Genomic DNA, 18,314 nt, shown 5'->3' with positions numbered 1-18,314 from the left:
AGCAGTCGAACGTAATTGTCGTTTAATACTAAACCTACCGAACACTGAAAGCGATTCAAATGTTTTAGCTTACAAAAACGACAAGTCTCATATTTAGATTTTGTGCAATTTTTATTACAATATGTGCTTGGACAAAGAAATTTGTCGAATCAATTTCCTTGTAAGCAATTGTAAGATGAAAAATATAAAACCGGTCTTTCGACCGACTTTTTTAGGTTTAGCGTTAACGAATCTGCTTTACCAAAAATTCTTTATTCGTGTAATTAGTAGAAGCATAAATTGTGATTATATTCTTAAATCTATAGTTTGAAAAATGGACATCTTTTACTAAAGAGAAATGCCTCCTTAACGCCAGGCGAAATAACAAACAATAAATGTGATTGTTTATTACAAGTAGACTATGAATGTTTGTACTAAATTATACTCTGCAGTGCATTCAGCGAGTCACTACTTGTAAACATACGCGTGAAACCTCTTAGGTGGAACAGAGTCGAATTCACATTGTTCAGACATTGTAAAAGACAACCCGTGGTTTGTTTATTTATGCGGACTCGATCCATTCGATAGGAATTGTTCATAGCTGTAAGGGCAGTTTCGCGGAACAGATAAAATCCATTTATCTTGAATCGCGGAAACTGAAAAGTCAATATTAGTACTGTGAACGGGCTTGTAAAGAAAATGTCTTTTAAAGAACGGCTCGCGTTTTAAATAATTAACAAGTTGCATAATACTTTGGACTCTTGGAAACATCTTCTACAAATTAAGTTACCCACAAGAATTTCGCGGTTGCTTTGAAGACAAGTGTAGGTCTCAGTATTTCGTTAATTTGGGGATTATTTCGCGTGATAGCCAGAAACGAACACTCGCATCGCCATGGATGACTCTGACATTTAATCCGGAAGTCCGGTGTACCGCCCTGCTTGACGTAATACCAAATTAGAGGTTCGTGCTCGGTCGTAATAGAATCCTGAAGAGGACACGGAGGAAACACGCTAAAAGCATGCAGAAGGTGGATGAACAAATTCTTACCAATAATACAAAATACTTAACTCGTCACCACATAATAACGAGTCAGGCTCGTAATGAATATACCAATAATCTACCCCTTTCTCTTATATCGAAATTAAATTCTATTGTTTTATTTTTCAGCTCCAATCATTAATTTTTAAGGGTAGTTCTTGTAAACACATTAGTCTTTCTGTTACTACAAATGCAGTAACTACTTGTTTTGTTCAATTGCAAAAATTTAATGCACACATATATAAACGACTATTTTGTCACTCTGGGTTATGTTAGGGCGAAGGAATTTCAATTAAGCAAAGAAAATCATACGACAAAGTCCGAGTTGTAAAATAGTTACAGATTTGATGAAATTGTGGTTCTCAACAGGGAAAGTACAACGTGCCTAATCAAAGTATCTAGCTACTATGTAGAAGCAATCCTTTCGTGCAAAATGGGGTTACATTGAAACTACCGACATAGGTTTCACCGGCACTGTTTTGGCCGACAAAGATCCACCAACACCAACCTTGACCGACAATAACATTGACCGACATACACGTTTTCCGAATTGTGTACGGCGTCGTCCCATCCAATTGGAGAAATCATTAGCCTCAACTCTTTTCGCTAACTAGCACATATGTATAACTGGCTCAGAAAAGTTTCCGTGCATCCTTTCACCCTTAAGTTAATACCCAAAATTATCTACGACGTTCAATGGTGTTCCACTTCATAATTTCAATACATATTCTTGTGCCTCGATTGTAAATTATCATTCCTGATTAATTAAAAAAACAAGCAAATTGTACATAACATGTATCGCCATGTTATGAAAATCGAGAAATAAGAAACAAATTATTCTTCGCCTGTTAATAGCTCGCTTATACAGAGTGTCCCAAAAGTCACTGGATAACTTAATTCGATGATGTCGAACATGATTCGAATTTATTTATAAAAGAATAAATGAGAATTTAAGAAAAAGAAAATTTAAAAAAGACCATATCATTTTATGTTAATGTATATGAATATTTCCCAGTATTCTATAAATAAGGAAACACATAATTACAAGTATCTCTGCCTGTTTAAAGAAAAACTCGTTCTTGGAATTAATTAAAGTTAATTAGAAAGGTGAAAATTGCCGAAAACTTTTCCTCGTGAATAGTTGATTAATTTTAGAGCGTTTCGATGGAACCACGCGCCGTTCCCAGAATTTATTATCCCCTTCTGTTTTTATCCCGTTCGCGGCACAATTTAACGCTCGATAAAACTTTCGTTGATTGAGATCTGACTTTCGCCAGGGGGGGACGGGTCCTGAGCGATTTTTTTCTACTTATTATTACAACAAACTTGTTAAAGAGATAATTGCCACATCACGGCGCTACCGTTTCCGCGATAAAAACAATACTTCTCGATCGCGTCACGTTTCCCCGAACAATTTCGTCGATTGACGTTCGAACTCTTAAAAATCGGGTTTCGATACTGTCCTGTTGAAACGTCATTCTGTGTTCACTGATGCAGACTCTCCAGATCAGGGGAATTGACTCGAATTGAGGGGAAAAAGTTACCCTCTCTCTCTACCTCTAGCGGACTAATCACGTGACGTAGAAGGGAAAAGGTAGAGTGGGGGACAAGTCTTAATCTGGCGAGTGTGCACTGACATTATAACCGGGGCTAATCGCAATTAACGTCATTGTAAATCGTCGCGGTAATCCGTGTCGGAATTCACGAATGTGCTTCCGCCGATATCAGCGAAAGATTTTAACTTCTGCAGCAGAGAAATTAAACGGTTAAATTTTAGTATATTATGTTCCATAGAGAGAAGTACCATAAATCAGTGAAACTTATTTTAGTCGAGTTATTTCTGTGAAGACGTCATGCTTTCGTCCATATAAACATTCATTATCAAACATTTTAATCATGTTTTCTATTGTAGATACAAAAGGTTTACTTTCCAATAGGATGAGAAAATTTTCGTTGCGGAAAATTTGAAGAAATTAATGAATAAAATACCCGATACTTACTTGTTACTTTCAACTTGGTTTTATCGTACTCAAACCTTTGATAACAATTTATTATATTATATTAAGAAATATATGATCACGTTTGTAACAGTGGTTTGTCAGACAAAATGGAAAATAGCAATTGATGACCCAGTCATTCGTTGAATTGAATTTATTGTTAAATGAAATTGTGGCTAATATTTTTTGTGGGATTATGATACACGATTTTGATTAAATGCGCGACATGGTGTCAAGTCGAATTCGAGAAAAGCTTTCGTAAATCGATTCGGCAAATAACACTCCGACGCTATTATACCAATTGACGTATGAAGCAACGAGAACATTATCCGACATAATGGCTAATGACGATTTTCGTGTCTCGTTACTCGCTCGCACCGCCTCCGGGTTGTGCAATGACAATTTGTTTAATGCGAGCGGGGCAACAGCGCTCTCTGGGACATTTACAAACAACGATGCCGGCTGTCTACAGAATCGTATACGATTTCATTTGCGTTGAAATGTGGAGGTAAAGAGAAGCAATTCCGACCACAAGAAAAACCAAAATGAAAAGCTGGGAGGGAGTAATAGAGGCAATTTAAAATTTGCTGAGCCTTCTAAAGTAATGGAGACTTATTTCGTTGTTACAATCCGAGATTTTACTATTCCATTATTGGCAGTAAGAAAAGTATGCTGGTCTAGTAGAAGACCATCGATACTTGCAATTCACCTGATACAATTTTATCCCCTAACACTGAAGTCTCTTTCACCAGAGTAAAGGTTAAAAAGATATTTCAAGTTTACATTACGCCATCAGTAGACTGAATAAAGATCCAGAATTAATGACTGGAATATCTGATATTTGCAGCATGTTCATAAACTCGTTAAGAAGAAAAGGCGGAAACAACAGAAGACAGTTATTACCCCGGCTAAATAGGGTACGATGATTAACGACGAAAACGATCAGCAATATTCAACTCGGAACAATAAAAATAAATCCTCGTCAGAACGAAATTGGTTTCCTAGATTTCATCGCTTTCTTAACAGCTGCAGATAAGAGGCGGCAACAACGAGAATATCGAAAGTTATTGAATTACGTCATCATCGTCGAACGAGCCTTTGTTGTTCGCACGATCGATTAATTCGCGAGGCAGACCAAGAATGTAATCGTATCAAAGGATCTGAGAACACGTCGCGACCGACGAGACTTTCAAGATGATAGATCCTCGTGCTAACAGCGAGAGCGTATCCTTGAAATCTCTCGATTCTCCATTTCAGGATCTACGTTAATCTGCGATCAACGAGTTCTTTCTAATTCATGCACCGCGACACTGTACGTGGGTAGACGACAATCTCAAGAATGGAGCAAACTTGAAATTCTAGTCTACTCTCCAGGGATCTCAATGGAAAAACTACCGAGGAGACGAGACGCAATTTTTCTGCTTCGTTCAAAGATGGCCTATTTTTCCATAATGGGGATTTTGCGTAGTCTCGTAGATCATCAACCTTCTATGTATAATATTCTACGACGTGATAAAATAGCTGTAGTTTAATTGCATGTATAACTGTTAAAAGAATAGTAAAATTAAATAATAATTTATTTTAGATAGTATTTTAGATAGACTATTGATAGTAATTTGTATAGAAATATATTGATATTGAACTAGAATAAATAAACTTTATTCTTGTGTGTCCACTTTTTCGAGAAACTGTATCTCTTAACAATTCTACATCGATTAGATTCATTTTTTATTATTACCTGAACGGTACTTAAAAATCAATCAGGTTTATGAAGAATAATTGTCATTATGAATGCGCCAAATACGCAGTGTAGTGATTGTTAAAAAATATATAGAAATGAGCGATAGAGTATTTTTCGTGAGACAAGTAAAATTTATAAAATTTGAATATGTGTCGAAAAGTGATCAACGTTCATCTAGTTCGTAGTGAATTTTCGAAAGACTCCGTTCAAGAATAGGCTAGTGTTTACTCGCACGGGCCCGGTGGCATGCAAAGGAAACAAAGGCCGCGTTGTGGGTGATCCGCGAATTGTGAAAGGGAAGCGGAGCGTTGTGGACACAACGGGATCAAAGACTAGAGGCATCGATTAAACAAACCACCCCATAGTTCGTCCCCTTTCTTCCGTCCAGAGGAGGACCCTCGTTCCTCGCACGTGGATGTATTTACACCTGGATAGGACCCCCTGATGACCCCACGCAAACAGCAAAGGGGAGCGACTTTATGGTCGTAAACAGTCTTCCGAACCTGCTTCGAACAGGTTCACCTACAGGTGCGTGAAACGGTGAACTTGTTACGTATCATTTGCAAATTAAATAATACATAAATATATGTATAAATTGAAACTGTCTTCATTAATTGCAAGATGCAGGAGCTACGTAGACATCTACTCCGTATCTTAATGATTCTAATGAGTTGAAAATAATATTTGTAAACACTTTAAATTTATATTTTAAATATCTACTTGATCTCAAGGCGACTTGAGATTTGTTGAACAGTTAGAAAATTATTATTTTTCGGAATTTCATTCAAGAATAGCCATTCCGATTTCAATGTCTCTAACCGTGAGAAGTCATCGTCATGAAATTGCCACACGTGTTGAATACTGCTGTCTCAACTATTTCAAAGCCACTCATTAATAACTTCGATACAATTTACGAAATCGTGGTGGTCAGGCTTCCATTATCGTTTCAAGCCTTGCTGCTCCAATAAATTTTGAGGTCTTTGCAAAAGTTCAAACTTTTCGACGAATATATTAACGCATAGTTTAATCAAATTTGACTGCATACTAGTATTAAACTCTGAACTGTACTGTCTCTATGATTATTTATAACGGGATAACGTTTGCAAGAGCAGGTTCCAAAAAGAGTATATCACAGAAAATCTAAAAGTAGTAAAGAAAGTATAGAAAGTCTACAGTAAAAACCTACTTTAGTTAGTTTTAGTGGCAAGACGAAAATTTTCAACAATTTAAGTCCATTATATTCCAGATTAATGCCAAAGTAATAATACTTTCACAACTGTTCCTCATCCTTTGACAATAAAACACGAACTAAAAAAAAAACGCTTTCTATACTCATTACAAGACTACCTAAAACATTAACATGCCAAGTGGGTAGTTTTTTAATCACCGATGAGTGCAATCAGAAACAGATGAACACCATTTTGTTAATTCTTTATCACAAGAATTGTACTAAAAACCTCTATTAAAATAAAGATTGTGTACGTATCTCTGCACAAATAAATTAAACGATTTCTTACAAAATGGAGTCCAAGTGCAAAATAAAATAGAATCAAGAAGAAATAGAATAGAAGAGAAAAGCAACTTTTTTCTCGAAAGTAATCTTACGAAAAACGGAAAACACGGACCAATCAGAGCGCAGCGGATGGATTCCAGTTCGGCCAATGCCAACGCCACGCTCACCGGAAGTCGTTGTAGCCGCGTTCCGATTGGTCCGTGTTTTTCGTTAATAACTCCTTAACAAAGCCGCGGAAAGCATTTTTGCAAAGAAAGAAAGTTGCTTGAAATGTCCTCGGGAAACGTCCCTTTTAAGGAAGTGCAACATTTTCGGGACACCCTGTCTAAAAACCTGTATTTCTTGATTCAAACTCATCATAAAATTTGCACTCTGGAATCGGAACTTTCACATGCAAGGGCGTAATAATTTGCAATCGCAGGGTTCAAAGGAACATTTTCTGGGTTCAACCCTTCGTTCCAGTGTTTCCAAAGTCCACCGCTTATCCCACATGTGGACACAGGCAGCAACAAATGACACTTGTAGCAACGAAAGCGTGCGCTTCGCTCGCGTGCACGCATTCGTGCGTGTTCAACGACCCTACACGCGTAAACAGACGCGCGTGTGTCAAAATCTCTGTAATCGGCGGCGGTTCCAATCACGGCGGACGTTGTTCCTCTGTTTGCATACGTGCGCGAATATAAAGTGCACGTGCCGCGCGCCGCTATTGCAAAAACGAGGATGTCATCAACGTACGGTGTTCCACATCGACTTCCGCCGGGCAAATAACTGAAGTCTCCGTGGCGAATCGGGTCGGAGGCCTGGAATCAGTTTCGCGAACGAACACTTGCCCGCGATCACGTCATTTTTACGTGTCGGCTTCTCTTTTGCGCCCGACCTGCCGCCAGTTCGCAACGCGAATTTACAATCGCGGGCCCCGACGATCCGCGCTGAATTATTAGGCTGTTGCATATGAAAAATGTCTGTTGCTGAACAAGATGTTAAATAGGACAATAACGCTTTATGTGTTTCAATAGTCATTTTGTCAAACACCACATGAGTAATATTAGTCATTATCGTCAGAATACTCATTATCAAACTGCGGATCTTTGTGTAAAATAAAAATTGTCTGCATCTACTGCAAGCAACAATAGTCACGTAGAAAATTGTTTCATTCATTGATAATTTAAAATTCTTTTATCGTTCTACTGTTTTCAATTCCACCGATTCGTTAATGTCGTACATGCATAACATCCGCAGTCTACTCGTTAGTAATTTGTATCTTGCAGTGAATAGATAGAACTCTAGCTTCTCTGTGTCGAAACGAATTCCAATAATCCAAGAACATGAATGCCGGTCAGATACATGTTGAGTTTATCATATCTAGAATCTACTTTCTCCGAAAGTTCCTTTGAAAACGAAGAATTGTCACTTCTGTGCGTTTCCTCGTAAAAAAGAAAGTGGATTCGAGGCCAGGAAGTCGAGTAAATCACTCGAAAGCACGCGTCTGCGTATCCGGCGTTCGAAGAAACTTTCAATTGGTCCGTTCGAAAGAAAATGTCATCGTTTCCGGTTACCTCGGGATCGCGAGCCCGCGATATGCAGCAGATAATAGCGTGTACTTAGAGGATCGGAGAGAGGAGGAATATACCCGGCGACTGACAAAATGCTCGTTCGTGTCTCTTTGTTATTTATGTTGGTCGTGTGCGGTTGTCCATGGCCCGTCTGGCTCGCATGGCAGGAAAGTAGTCCGAAACGAAGGGGCGAAAAAAAAACCAGCCAATAACGCGGCAGCCAATAGTTGTCAGGGACTACTCGCGCACCTAAACGAGGCGCATGCTCGAAGCTTTTCACCGAAAGGCGGATCCGCGGAGCTTTTCATCGACCAATGTGCTTTTGTGGGTGGCGCGCGTCTTCAGCTTGCGCGCTGAGCTTTCCTCGACGGCCATAACGTGCAACCGACTCGCTATAACTCATCCCTGATGTCCGGCGATCACCGATAAGACCGCGATCGAACGGTTTTATTGTCGCTGGCGCGCGGCCTGTCCTCCAAAATAAACTTCGCCCCCGGGATCGATACGTTTTCCTGGGAAAATAAAATCCCGAAAGCAACTGCGAACGATCACGGAAGGTCGAGCGGGCACGCGCCGTCCGCTAAAAAGAGGATTCTCCCGGATCTTCGGAGCTGATAGCTGCGAGAGAACCAAGTTCGACGTGTTCAGGGCCGTCGAGGTAGCTCCGGAATTTCTTCGGGCAATCCCATAATTAACACGTAAACAAGGTAAATATGTATACACAAAGTAATTGTCGATAAGGTAACTAAGGTCCACGAGTGGGAAAACGTCAGCCATGGACCGCGAATAGGACCAATGAGCAACAATACTGGATTCGCTCGAGTTTACGACGTGAAATTTAAAATAACTCATAACCTCATAACCGATCGGTTTTACAAATGTTGAGCACGCGAACTTGGCAGATTGTCAAATTTGATTTTCTTGAAACAAAGCTTGAAAAAATTTTATTCCGCATTTCTTACTTATTTTTTTTTCATAGAATCACATTCTTTTCAGTTGCACCGCCAGTTGCCGATCACTTTGTGTATTATGATTCCGGGAATATGTTTTCTTCTCGGTATATCAACGTTAGAAAAGAACGAAAGTAGACACGTTCGCAGAGACGCAAGGGCGCAAGTAGTAAGTAGTAAATTGGCTCTCGTGACGACACCGTTTGTTGCAATTTATGGCCGCCATTACTATATGGAGTATAATAAACTAGTGCTACCGGTACAGCTTACCTACCATTCGTTCCTATTTATAGACAAATTCGACGAAGGTGAAACTAGAACGACAGATGCGCTCATCCGCGGAAGAACGGAAACGTAGGAGGATATTCGCACCGATCGATAAACGGATCCAGTTATCGTTGGTCATGTTCTACGTGTGCAACATACCCGAGCAAACAAGTTTCAAACATTTTTCTGTCGAAACGTACAGCGATCAGTGCTTTCTAGAACAGATCGCTGCTGATACGGATTAACAGATGATTTTACCTTCTTCTTTTATCATACTTTAAGAGCAGCTCGTGTACACGGACTGGATAGACTCGATTTAATTAGGAATATTAGATTACTGTATTTATTACACGCGAAATTGAATTTATTACAAACGTTTTAATTTAATTTTTAGTTATAGTGAAACTGTGCAGGAACTATATGTTTACTTTTGTAATTCTTTTACAAATGTATATGGAATTGACTGATAGCAATTGAAATGCCGCTAATTTGTCATTAGAGTGCGAATTTTATGCATTTAACAAAAACATTTGCAACAGTTGAGAGATTAGAAAAATTTGAAGAAGTATATCATTTTCATAAAAGTTTTAAGGAAAGGAAGAAACTTTTATTTTACACAATTTATAGTTTGATTACTTGCGCTTTGATTTTTCTATCCCTTGAATCATTCCTTTCAAATAATTTGTTACTGTAGAATACTGTGCTGTTTTGAGCTCCCGCAAACGAAAAATTGAAGTTACAGTGCAGAAATGGGAGACTTCAGCATTAGATCCATACGTTGACAATTGTTGCGCAATCGGCGAAAACACAGCTATACTTGTTGAGTCAACAAACTCGCGTAACTACAAATAATTACATTAATTTCGACGAGATAACGGCTTCGTTTCTAGAAATATTACTTTTCGATCTTCGACTTCTTATACGATAAAATTTTACAGAAAACCGACAAGTGATTTCACATTTCTATCCGACAGTAGCATAATCTAAGAATGATTTGTGAACTCTATACGTGACAGTAGCAAATGACGCACGGTTTAACGTTGTTTTACGCATTTTCTATGTACAGTATGAGTCACTTGAATAACCACGCCAATTTTAAAGATAAACAAAAATGCTCGATATTATAGTTAGTTAATTCCGGTAATGTTATTGCATGAAGGAGTTGTTTTCAAGGGGACTTGGTTAACATTTACAATTACAGATCGTAGACTTCATATTTTTATGACCTTGGTTGGTTATTCAAGGTCACTCTCGGTTGGGAATATAAATAACGAAAATAAATTAAAAATCACTATGAATATGAATATTTTTGTATTAACACATTAACTATCACGCGAATTTTATAGGTTTCACGTAACTATCGATTAGTTTTTTTCACCTATTTCTACGCTCGCAATCCTAAGTGATTTTGAATGACCATAATCATTGAAATCAGCATGTAGAGGGTCACAATCATGAATGTTCAACAGTAACTATGTAGTTCTATTTAAAAGAATGAAGGTGACCTTCAAATCTCTCGATTAAGTCCATCTGAAAAACAGTTTTGTCCTTCATGTAACGACCCCTACAGAACGAAATAACTATAAACATTTATTTTTACCTGGTAAAAGTAATAGTGAAAATCACGTGCGTGTTTCACTGTAACATAAAAACATCGAAATCTTCAAAATCAATAACTGTCGGGACGGTCCCAAATGACTCACTCTTGCATCACGCTTTACTGTAACATCAAAAAGTCAAGACGAATGCAAATACACTCCGGGAATCAATTATCCACGGATTCTCTCGTTCAAAAACGTTTCGCTTGTATTGTAGCATTATACTCGCAATCTTCACCGTGCAAAGTGAACCATCGAAAGAATCCTGTTCTTAACTTTTTGGAAAGCTAAAGGAAAAAGAAGACGAGAGAAACTGTTTCCTACATTTCTGCTCGTCTGAGACCGCCGGCTAGAAAGGAAACAAAATGCCGGAACAGCATAAGCGTTTACGCAAAAAAGGCTGTGCCGAAGAGTGCTCACCGGGAGCAATTAATGTTATGAAGTCGATCGAAAAATCTCGCGTTTGTTTAGGAAGTTGACCAAGTTCTTTCTCTTCATTAACACATTTTATACTGGATGCATAAAGCGTACGGTATCTTATAAAATAATGTAACCTAATAATAAAATACTATTTGACGTTCACTGTCACTCATATTTGAATGATCAAATTATTTCTAAACATAAATATTAATTTCTGCGAAATGTAAGAGAATTTAAAAAGTAATTAACACCATAAATCTTAACTTCTCATTAAATTAATGTAATTGGTAGTAATTGGATCAATTTCCAAAAAAAATAATTTGCAAACAATGTGTTAAAGCAGATTTTGTACCGTGACACAAATGCCAAAACGAAAAAAGCTTTTTATTGGTTCGGAATGCGCCTGTATGAATCGGACACGGATTAAAATGTAGTCGAACACGTAGCAGCATCTTCGAAGAGAGTCACTTTTTCTCTTCTCCGACTCCAAGGATTTCTGTTTCGAAGCAAAGAAGCTCCGACGACTATGTCCAAGAAGCGTTACACAAAATCGGAAGAGACCAGTGTTTATTCGCGCGTTTAGCGAGCAGTTTACAGTTATGGCTTCTGGTAAAACGTTTTCAATACATCGTCGAGCGAAGCCAACCGAGCTGGACTTCGGTGCTCTTTCCTTTTTTATGGGAACGAACCTATGCAGCTCAATGACTTGAAAGTCAGCCATAGTTTTTGCCACTTTGGCCGTGATAAATCTGTGATCAACGGGTAGATCGTGCAACTATAAAAATTCCTCGGTACAGAAGAACGAAGCTCTCGGAAATGAGAACGCAAACATGATTTCGTCAGTTCTTGTTGTCCAATTATATCGAAACACTTTTCTCAGCGAGTTAGACCCTTTGGTTGTTGAGTTTGAACAGTGGGAGACTTCCAAGAATTATTATAGTGAAGAACAAACATCATTCGACAGATGGATAAGCAGTATCAAAAACTTGAACAGACGTTTTTGGAGAAAAACTTTGTAAGATTTCGTTTACTTATTTTATTGCGTTTTAAAAATATATAATATTAGAAATACGGTAAAATTGAGGTTAGACATTACACTTCTAAAGATACCAGATCAATTCACCACATAACTTATTTTAATAGTATATTAGTTATTATATAACGTTGGCATGATACAGGAGTATTGAATGCAGCAGTAATGAATCATTGAGTGGTTCAAGGTAACGAACAGATAACGGATTACCTTTTTGCTATTTGCAGTACAGTGAAAATTCGGTAACAATCGGTTAATCCATAATGTTGCTCAACAAATGTATCTAACATGCAAAAAAAAAATTCAAATCAACGCATATTTTCATGCTTCAAATTTAATTAAGAACGTACAAATCTACAATGATCTTTTGCTATCGATCCACAAAAACATGAAATAAGTTTTAAGTAGGTATCCGGTTATATTGACGTAAGGGTTAGTCGATAAACCTAATGTAGAGCCATGCAGCTTCTGTCAAACAGTTTCTGATTGAGCTTAATGAAAAACGGAAGATCTTGAGATCTCTGACAATTATCCAATACAATGTGTATCCGGATAGACCGTGACGAGAAGAAGAAGAAGAAGAAGAATCCGCGTCACTCGGTGCAAGCTGATAATCGTCCGCGAGGGTCTCGCTCGGTTCCATCCAAAGCGGAACCGTTCCGATTATTTATTTATTCAACAGAAACGGAGACAAGGTTTCATAACGCTCTTGCCGAGTAACTTGAAAAATCGCATGTTTTTGAAACGCGCGAACGGGATCGCGTCACAAGTTGGCGCGGCTCTATCGTTTCTACACAGTGAATGGTGCACACGCACACGCGGCCGAGCCGGCTGCATAGATGCGTCGCGATGTGTACGTGTGCACGTGTACAAGCACGTTGCCATTAGCGCTCATTTTGCGTCGTTACGTTCTGCGCTGACTGCCGATAAGCGGCAGCGTCCGAATCAGGAAAGCCGCTCTTTTGACTCCATGCGTACAGGGTGAAGACCCATCGCACGACAACGTGATTCTCCGGCGAAGAAATTGCGTAGAAATCGGTCCACGCCGCGCCGCCGGTTCATACTAACCAGCGAGACGCGCCGCAACCGTTTATGCGAGTCCGCGATCACGCAAGAGCGGACCGAGCTTGCATAATTTAGCACGGAGAATTAATTAGCGGCGAGGAAAGTACTGGCTGCTATATTTACCGTTCCCGTACTAATTTCATTAACCAACGCACCATCGCGAACTCTCCTCTCACGACTTTCCTGATGCCGAATCATTGTTAATTCGTTGATCAGTATTACCGTTCTTTGACCGAGTACGGGTGACCCTCGTTTCAAAGGGGATCCTGGAGTAGATTATTAAAATTACTGTAAATTTTACAAAAAAAATATTTAATATTTACTTTCGGAACTTTGGAGATATTTTACTGGTTAATTGAACAGTATGAAAATATTTTTTTAGTACGAAACAGATAATATAATAACCAAAACAACGCCTTAATAGTATAAGGTAGTATAAGGGGTAGTATAATATCCACAAAATCCGAGTTTTTTATGCTCTACACATGGATCCCCTTAACCCTTTTAGTGACGATTGAAGAATTAGCCAAATGAAAAATACCTGAGAAAGAAATCATTAAGATTTTCAATGGAGTTAACAATGGAGTTAGGTTCCAGAAAATAGTTGTGGAAACTGTGTTGTGTGAGATTATGTACATAAATCGATTTGTATTCATTTGAATAAATGAAATTTTCTACTCAAAAAGTAATAGCTCTAACACTAGTTCTATGAAACCGAACATGACAGTGGTTAGCTGATAATTAGAATGGATCTGTTCGCACGTTTGTTTTCATGTCTCTTAACCCTCTCGTTGCCAATAGAGCGTGCATGTCCTACTTGAGCACTCAAACATGAATTAATTTCAATGTAGCATCATTACAATCACGATGATCAGTGGATAAATAGTAAACTATGTAAAAAATAATTTAGCCATGAGAGGGTTAATCAACCGCCACTGAATGAATCGAAAACAACTATTGCTTTTCATCGTTTATTGTTATCGTTTAATAATTACGTTTCTAAGAGCTGCTGTGTTATACAAGTACGCCTTGAACGGTTTTCTTATCACAAAAAAATGGCAAATGCATTTTTTAATTAACACAGTTTTCTTTCGCAAGAAGAAAGTCTCTATCCCCTCTCCTATTCATCATCTTCAAACTTGAATAATTTTAAACAGATAAATATTAGGTTGGAATAATAATAAGGAAGTGAAAATTGCTGAAAACTATAATGTATACCTGTCTAAAAAGTCTCTGGAAAGAAAAAATTAACAGAACATCTTCGTCACATATAAACGATCCTAATAGCCGAGCGTTATTTCAGAAACATTTAGATTTATTTCAGAAAAATTTTAAAAATAAAACTGATACAGTGTTGTTCATATATTCCAATAGCTTAGACAACCAAAATTTTTCATCTTACACAAGATTTGAAATAATTTTCAATCAAACACTCCACTGTGCAACGTGCACTTTTTGAAAGAGCGCTGATCGACGGGAACCGGCGACGTTCCGCGATGAGGAATGAAATACATACTCGCAAACCGAATGAGACGTTAATGACGGGCGATTATCAAAAGTGAATGGAACTGTTCGCAGCGCGCACAGCCAGTAGGTTATACACCGGAGTATCGAGCCGTTAATTTCAAATAAACGGAAAAGCACGTTCACCGCCGCGACTTTCACTGTCGGCCCGCTAGCGAAGAGAGAACACTGGAATTGTTGGCAAAGACCGACGAATTGCGGTAATACTATCTGCCCCGAGAAACTTCACTCGCCTCTGGGATGATAATCATTCCGGCGAGAAGCCGTAATTTCCTTTCAAAACTTTGGCTAATTGCATCGGTCGGATATTATTAAACGGGGACAGGTTAGCACAGAATTATTGCGGCGCGTACAACTCGCTCCAGAAATCGCGACTAGTATTTTAATCGGTCATGACTGGACGGCGCATTCTTATGTAAATTTCAACTTTCATAGACCGCTCGCAGAAGTAAATACTAAACAGAAGTTTATTATCCTCGTTCGTGGATTCTAAGGAGGTCTTCTAGCTCTGGCGACCTAAAACGCCGAACTTTTCTACGTTTTTTCGATCTCTGGATATTCAAAGATATAAAGACTATACATACATGCATGAAAGCGTTAAGATTGCTATAATAAATAATTAAATACGACTTATCAACGCTACTTCGTAGAATAAAACATGTATGTACCTCTAAGAACACTTTATATTCGCAAACGAGAATATGATCTAAATATTCTATTAGAAATATTTCTACAGAATGAGTCTTTCTAGTTGTAATTCACGGAGATTGTGTTAAAGAGAAGTTCATTTTCTTCATTTCCTGCCATTCATGAAAGACAAGTATGCATAAACATTTGCGCTAATTATGAATCATGCAGCAAAAATGTAGGTTCTTCCAATTACTCCGAGCATCGTAATAAAGATCATAGCGCAACAGAGAAACTATGAAACACGCATTAACGCGTTTAATCGTATTTGTCGGCAAAGCAATGACTCGCAGTTAATCGGATAAACACACAGAGGGATTAAGTGAAACAGAGAGAACCTGACGCTGCGCTGCAACCTCCGACCCAGATGAAGAATGCTTCAGTGCACTCGTTGCAGGTGAATGCACCCGGCACGGAAGACCAGCTTTGACCGTAAGTATTCAGAAAAAGATGCAAATACAGACTAGAATGCCGAATGTTCATTAATATAACGAGCCTGAAAATGATTTCTCTAATTATTCCAAGTCGATTTCACGTAAGGTACATTCAAGTACTGTTCATGAATCAGAGTTTACACGAATTCCGCGCGTTTTTGAACCTCTGCGGAATGAGATCGTGGCATTTTTGTCTAACTAAATTGTTCAACGTAAACTGCCCATAAATTACTTGGGAATTAAATTTTTATTCGCATGAAATTGATGCAACTTTTATACGATGTATAAATTTCCGTTTTGTAATTGCATACATCAATTTACCAATTAATTATAAAATATACCATGTTTTCTATAATCCTATTTCATTGTTTGACGAGCTCTTAAGGGGGTAGCTCCTAAGTGGGCACTTCTCGATAATGGAGATGGGGTTTTTCAGTAGTCAAAAGCGCCAGATAAAAGAGCAATCTAGGCCGCGATTGCCCTAAAAAACCCCATTTTTACGTTTACGAGGCGTAATTTGCATTATTCATTTTTTTCATAAACCTGCGACGGCTACATGTTGCCGAATAATGAAAATTACTAGATTGACATTTTATCTAGCGCTTTTGACTACTAAAAAACCCCATCTTTGCATTATCGAAAAATGAGTAGGCGCATCCCGTACCCTTGCAATCCTGGAAACGAATCTATCCCCTTAAATAACAATAAATATGAAGACAACCTCATGATAGACCACTTAAGTTTATCTTAATCCGAAGATCGCTATGACTTCCCCAGTACCCAATCATTTCCGGCGTTCTCCGTGTAAGTATAAGGTAGAGCAGCGATCTGCATAGCTGCAACCGAATAATGGTACGAAATGATGCAGCACGATGCATTGAACCAAAGGTGTAACAGGTATGCGAAGGCGGTTTTTCCGCGAGTGTGGAGGGGAGGAGCACAGTCAAGGCAAAAGTAGGGTAAATGTATCCACGTAAGCACTCTCCTTTGGAAATCAATCAGAGCGAACTAAGAACGCTGCAGTTGTCTGCCACGATTCAGGAAAAATTTCTGAATGAAGTTGACGACGCTGAAATTGCCCCATCTACTTCCCCTGACATCTTAAACCTATATTTACGTTGTATTGTCAAAAAAAAAATGATGTTTCGAGTTCTTTCAACTTCCACATCGATGGAATAATATTCAGATGAAGGTTTAAAACAAAAAATGAATAATTAACAATAAATGATTTCAAGTAGTCTAGATTCTTCAATCATATTACTCCAATGTAACTTCGTATAAATATGTCCAAACATTCTTTCATAAACAAATACCAAATTCAAATGGTGACTTTTAGGCTACCGCGTGTACATACAGAAATAATAGTTTTGTTATTATAAACTAATGTATTCGAGAAATCGTACATTTAAAGATTGAAATAAAAATTGCAGAAAAGTAAAGAACCACGATCGGTAATGGCGTCCGCGGAATTTGTTTACGTCCACGTTCAAGTGACAGTCTATCCTTGGCGTTCGATTTACTCCCCCCACCTCCGTACAAACGTCCCGCTAATTATTTCGAGTAGTACAATTTACGCCGCGTCTGATTCCCAGGATATTACCACTTGATTCGTTGATTCACCGCGTCCGGAGCGCCGATGCATCGGACACGCGTAACAAATCAGTATACGTAGACCAGAATCGAAAACGTAGAACTCGGTATTTTTCACCGGGTTCCGTTAGCGGGTTCAACCACTATGCCAGATAATACCTATGTATGCCCCGGTCTCTCAATGCGCTCATTACGGTCGAGAATATTCCGCCCGGCGAACGAGTAGACCGTTGCGAAACGGGAAGGTCAAAGTGGAGCAGGATAACGCCGGGTCTTGTCCCGTCGCGTCGCACAGTGATCCCTTCTTCCGAAAACCTGGCCAAAATGCATATTTTGTGATTTACACATCAGAGTATCAGATGCTGTTTCAATATGAACTGTCAAAGTTGACGAGTTTTTAAACATTGCAACATGTTTACTGTGTCAAACTAAAGGTTATCCTCGAAAAGATCATTTATATTACATTTCAACATGAAAATATACGTTATACAGATGACCTTTCCACGTGAGAATTGCACAATATCTTTAAATTAAGTCTTCTGTTTTCCTCCTCAATACGTCAAAAATCGTTGTCATGTTTTGGTATAACGGTAGAGAACAAGATGTGATGGTCACCGGAGTGCCAGCTCGATCAAGGTTCATGATCAGACAGCGGATCACTATACAAAATAAAAATTTTCTACCTAAATTCTAACAAACTGCAGTGAAGTAGAAACTTATTTTCTTTCTTAATATGTTTAATAAGTTGAAAATAATGTAATAGTATTTTTAAATTCTTCTAATATTTTAGTGTCTTAAATTGCACCTTTTTCTTGTCATAACTGCATAAAATCTACTGTCTATTCATAACATAAAGTTAGATGACATCTAATGATATCCAATCGAAAAATTTTGCGAATATTTGCAATTTTATAAAATATTC

At 38.3% G+C, this 18,314-nt stretch overlaps 1 protein-coding gene across 1 annotated transcript in view; it reads right to left on the bottom strand.

The window, feature by feature from the left end:
- LOC143207821 (myelin regulatory factor homolog 1) overlaps positions 1–18,314 on the bottom strand; it is an 88,460-nt gene that overhangs the window by 68,732 nt on the left and 1,414 nt on the right. The window lies entirely within an intron of this gene.

Source organism: Lasioglossum baleicum, chromosome 4, assembly GCF_051020765.1.
Source record: "Lasioglossum baleicum chromosome 4, iyLasBale1, whole genome shotgun sequence".
NCBI lineage: Eukaryota > Metazoa > Arthropoda > Insecta > Hymenoptera > Halictidae > Lasioglossum > Lasioglossum baleicum.
This window is presented reverse-complemented; position numbering and strand designations above follow the sequence as displayed.